Genomic DNA, 5,585 nt, shown 5'->3' on the forward strand with positions numbered 1-5,585 from the left:
TGTTATGTTATGGTAACTTCTTTCTTGTACATGATTCTCTATATGTCATTTTCCCCAAACTTTATTATATTTGGTGCAGAATTCTCAATATACTGGAACTGTAAAACATTTACAATCACCCAATATGCAGCATTACAGCAACATTTTTGTACCTTTTAGCTGGCTTTCCCTTGTCAGTGTAGCCGTTGTTTAATCAATGTGGGTTTGGCCAAAGAGGTATATAATTAGGACTCAGTTTGCATTCGGCAGCCAAAGGACAGAGTAATAAAGCAAAATGCTTGGGTCCCAAAGTTCTCTTCTCTGTAGGAGGAGGACTCAGGACCCAGAAAGGAAGATGTGCTTACTAAGTTCCATCCCAGGGGTAGCTCCACATAGCAAGTCTGACACTACCACCTACTCATCAAAAAAAAGGGTGGACTCCATTCACAGTAGAGCAGTCTAAGAAGTCTCCTCTTGTTCAAATTTAGTTCAGATTTGAATAACTTCTTTCCTACAGTAGATTTCCAACTCTGTCTGAGAGGTATGTCAGCCTCAGAGCCCAACTATTTAAACTCTGGGAGAGTTTTCTGTAATGTGTAAGAAAAAGTAAATGCTGCCTGCTTCAAACTGAGTACTCATAGCATCCCTCACCAGAAGAGAAAACAAAGACCCAGAATAGCTGGCTCATTTTGGGCCAGGAGCATCCTTTAAAGAGGCTTAGTTAAGACCAAACGCTTCCACTTCTCTGAATGAAGCGGGAGCTCTGGGTTCCAGTCCTTTGGTGCCCTGATGTACCAGGATCTGTGTCGTCATCATACAATGAGGCCTGAGCAAGGCCGAATGTGGAGTGCATGGGGAGTCGGTGCTCCCGAGGGCCAGCACCTCTCATCCTGGAAGCGTGTTACACTTTCGACATCCTGTACATCCTCAGATCCTTCATGAGTATGATGGGCATGAGTTTTCAGATTTTAAAGTACTCAGTTTTTATAACGTCCCTTTTCTGCTCCCAAACCGCAGAGAGCTCCTTTTTTTCTTGTAGCTTCACACCTGTTTCTCAGGCTGACTTTCCAGGCCCCCAGTACTCCATTCTCATCTGACCTAGCCTGTCTCCAGTACCTGTCCTATCTCTGCTGTTCTGAGTCTACAGAGCTGGTGTATCCTTGTCTTCACTCCTATGCCAGTTTATCTCCACGTGCTTCCTTCTCCCTTTCTCAGTCTGTCATCTCAGTCCACTCAATTGCACAAACTCCACCTGACTAGATATAGTCAAACAAATGTTCCTTGCACATTTTAGAAAAGTAACTGAGAAGTGGGCTGGATGCAGTGGCTCACACCTATCCCAACACGTTGGGAGGTCAAGGCAGGTGGATCACTTGAGGCCAGGAGTTTGAGGCCAGCCTGGCCAACATGGTGAAACCCAGTCTCAACTAAACAAAAATCACAAAACTTAGCCAGATGTGGTGGTGCACACCTGTAATCCCAGCTATTCAGGGGGCTGAGGTGGGAGAATCACCTGAACCTAGGAGGCAGAGGTTATGGTGAGCCAAGATCACACCACTGCACTCCACCCTGGGAGACAGAGCCAGACTGTCTCAAAAAAAAAAAAAAAAAAAAAAAAAAAATGGCCGGGTGCGGTGGCTCAAGCCTGTAATCCCAGCACTTTGGGAGGCCGAGACGGGCGGATCACGAGGTCAGGAGATCAAGACCATCCTGGCTAACACGGTGAAACCCTGTCTCTACTAAAAAAAATACAAAAAACTAGCTGGGCGAGGTGGCGGGCACCTGTAGTCCCAGCTACTCGGGAGGCTGAGGCAGGAGAATGGTGTGAACCCGGGAGGCGGAGCTTGCAGTGAGCTGAGATCCGGCCACTGCACTCCAGCCTGGGCGACAGACAGAGCGAGACTCCGTCTCAAAAAAAAAAAAAAACAAAAAACAAAAACAAACAAAAAAAAAAAACAAAGAAAGAAAGAAAAGAAAAAAAATAACTGAGAAGTGAATAAGTGTTACATCCCTTAGCTGAAAGAAAACATTAGAGAGCATGAGATGGGATGATAAAGGAGACGGACCCAATTTTAAAAGGGTCATACAAGGGAGAGTCAGGTAGGAGAAGGAAGCTGAGGATGGACAGAGGATGGAAGGATACAGAGGTGTGTGAAAGACACCAACAGCGGTTGTTTAGCCTAAAAGGAGTACCCTTCTTGTCTCTAACCATTCCCTCTGTTTTCCCAAAATAAAGTGTACTAAATATCTCTTAAGCAACAATTATGAGGAAACAAGACCCTGGCCTCAAGTACCCAAGATGGTACTGAGGGAAGGAGGACCTTTGCCACATCACCAGTAAGTCTTCATATGTTCTATGGGCGGGGTTCATCATGCCTTCCAAGAAAGTCATTTCCACTCATTGAGATTCAATTTTCTTATCTACACAAGGAGGAAACTGGATTAGGTCTGGATTCTTAGGCTTAGATGTGCATCGGGATCACCGTGGCAAAGCTTTCAGGTTGCCCATCCAAATCAACCCACCTTGCTCCCAAGGCAAAAGGATGCAGTGAGGCACAGGATGCCCAGCCAGACTGACCTTCCCAGTCTCTGTGAGCAGAAGTAATTCATGCTGCTTCCGAGTTCAGGTCTTACAACACAGGACTGGCCTCCTCGGTGATTTTTTTCTTCTCAACAGCTAGATTGCCAAAATGGACAGAAGTGTGCCCCAACTTTAATCATGCAGATAATGGTAATGTCCTAGAAATGGCCTGAACAGTAACATGCAAGGAGGCCACATCCCTGAAGAATTGTTAAGCACAGTTATTTTGCTAGCCTGGATTGCTCATTTGGGGACTGTTATATGAGATTAAAATATTGATATATATTTTATCCACTATACTCTGATATTTCATTCCATGAGTTTAGCCTTATTCTAACAAATTCAATAGCTTCTGGAGTTATTATAAATACAACTCCCTGGGCCCTAATCCCAGAAATTTGGATTCAAAGATAGGACTATAGCATGTGGTCTTTTCTAAATGCATTAGGTTTGTTGATGTGCTGCAAAGTTTGAACACTACTGGATTAGATGAAGTAAAAGTTTTCTTTTTAATCATAGGACATTCTAGTCCTGATGAAGGAAAAAAGGTTACTGGCTATATATTCAGAGCTTTTGAAGACAACACTGAGGCAAAATAATTCAATTTAACTCAAAGAGCTTCCACCTCCTACACAGTCTCCCAGAACTAGCAAGGCAGTCCTTTTATACTGAAAGTCCTTCACTATAGGATACATCTGTGGGCAAAGGCAAGATCACTGTAAGAGGAACTCATGTTTCCAAAACAGTGACAAGTTAAAAGAGGTGTCACACACATGAAATGCCTCCTTTTCACTCCAGCAACCAGAGGACTGGCTGGTTTGGGATAAGATGGCTGTTTTAAATCCTTAATCCTTCAGGTTTCAAAATATGCTAAACTTATTCGAAATCATATACAACAATCATTACAAAGATGTTTAATGGTAATAATAATAATAACAATGGAGCTTTTATGATGTGCTAGGTGCTAGTTTATTTACTTTTTATTCTCAGAACAACGCCCAGGAGGCAAATACTATTATTATTCCCCCTTTAGTGATGAAGAAACAGAAGCACAAAGACTTTAGGCAATGTACAAAGGTCACCTGTGTAATAGGTGGTCCCCCAGGAGCAAACGAGGATAGTCTGATTCTGTAGGCCACGCTTTTAGCCACTCATCTTTATTTGATGGAAAAAAGCAAACTTGCTTATAACCATACAGAAAGATAAAGGTAGAATGTTTCCTGAAAAAAATTCTCTTCACAGGATTGTTTTGTGGATTAAATGATTAATTTAATTATGATTAGATAAGGACACTGTGCTAAGTAGATAATTGAAAAAAATTTGATATATCAAAAGGATTGATATCTTTAATACATAAAGAGGTCATCAGTTTAATAAGAAAAAGATGTAAATGTAATACAAATTAAATAAGGGGCTATGATAGTTTACCTACCCAATCCACACAAATAAGAGTAAAAATATAATGTAGTGGGGGCACTGGTACAGGAAGGGGACATTCTCATGCAGTCCTCCCAGGAAAGCAAATAGATGCATTTGCTGTCTTTCAGGACAGTTAATGGGGCTTAGCAATGTGAGCTAAGCACCATTCCAGTTTCCAGGCCCTCTGCACATTTGGCTACTTTGCTTCCTTGTTGACACTCCCCTCTCCTCTTAAACCTCTTTAGGTAAGAGACTTGCCTCAGTCAGCTCTGGCCGAGGTGGTCTTTGAGGTGGCGTCCTCATTAGAGGCTTGAACAGGCCCTGAGGTTTGTCTCACATAGGGTCAAAGGGCATGGCCACAAGAGCTGGCCGAGCTTCCAGGCTCTGCTGCTATGCATGTGTTCCCCTTGTCCTCCCCAGCTCAGGCTGTTCCAGGAACCCCATGTTCTCTGTGAGAATGTGGGCTGAGCTGTCTGACCTGTCATATTAAATGTCCCTTCAGCGATCTCTTCTGGGTACAGGAAACAGATGCCTGTTAGAGGAGGAATATGAGGTGGGAGGCAGGGTTGCGAAGATAAAGCCTTGACCCTGCCCACACAAAGTGTGATCACTTGCCCCTTCTTTTTTTTTTTTTTTTTTTTTTTTTTTGAGACGGAGTCTCGCTCTGTCGCCGGGGGCTGGAGCGCAGTGGCCGGATCTCAGCTCACTGCAAGCTCCGCCTCCCGGGTTTACGCCATTCTCCTGCCTCAGCCTCCTGTGTAGCTGGGACTACAGGCGCCCGCCACCTCGCCCGGCTAGTTTTTTGTATTTTTTTTTTTAGTAGAGACGGGGTTTCACCGTGTTCGCCAGGATGGTCTCGATCTCCTGACCTCGTGATCCGCCCGTCTCGGCCTCCCAAAGTGCTGGGATTACAGGCTTGAGCCACCGCGCCCGGCCTTGCCCCTTCTTTATACCTCTCACCTTCTTGTTTCTTTTCTTTTCTTTTTTTTTTTTGAGACAGGGTCTCACTTTGCCACCCAGGCTGGAGTGCAGTGGTGTGAACACAGCTCATTGCAGGCTCCACCCCATGCTCAGGTGATCCTCCCACCTCAGCCCTTCAAGTAGCTGGGACCACAGGCATGCACCACTACATATAGCTAATGTCACCTTTCCCCTTTTACCCTTTTATATCCCTTCCTCCTCCAACTTCCATGCTCTCTTCTCTTGACTAGCTTGTGCCCTCAATACACAGCTCCCTTTTGCATACTGCCATGACTTTTGTATTCTATTTTCCTTTTAGGCTTTGCACTGTTCAATTTTATGTGTTCTTTTCTGTGTGTCTTGCATTCACACTCACTGTTTGTATAAAGTGACAAGTTGGACAGATTTCTGGAGGCAGGCCAATTATAAGACTTTCATTTAAAGGCCGATATTCAATATGTCTTGGTTTCAGCCCCTGTGGGAGCAGTCCACACACTAATGCAGGGCTTGTGGAACATGGGGGCCTAAACTGTTTCGCTGAGCGACATCATCTAGACCCATAATCGCCCTCTCTGATTCCCCTTTCCCTCTGGTAGTTCTCTAATCCTGATCCCCTTCTGAGTGGTGTCCCCACTGTGCCCAGCTC

Source organism: Macaca nemestrina, chromosome 7, assembly GCF_043159975.1.
Source record: "Macaca nemestrina isolate mMacNem1 chromosome 7, mMacNem.hap1, whole genome shotgun sequence".
Taxonomy (NCBI): domain Eukaryota; kingdom Metazoa; phylum Chordata; class Mammalia; order Primates; family Cercopithecidae; genus Macaca; species Macaca nemestrina.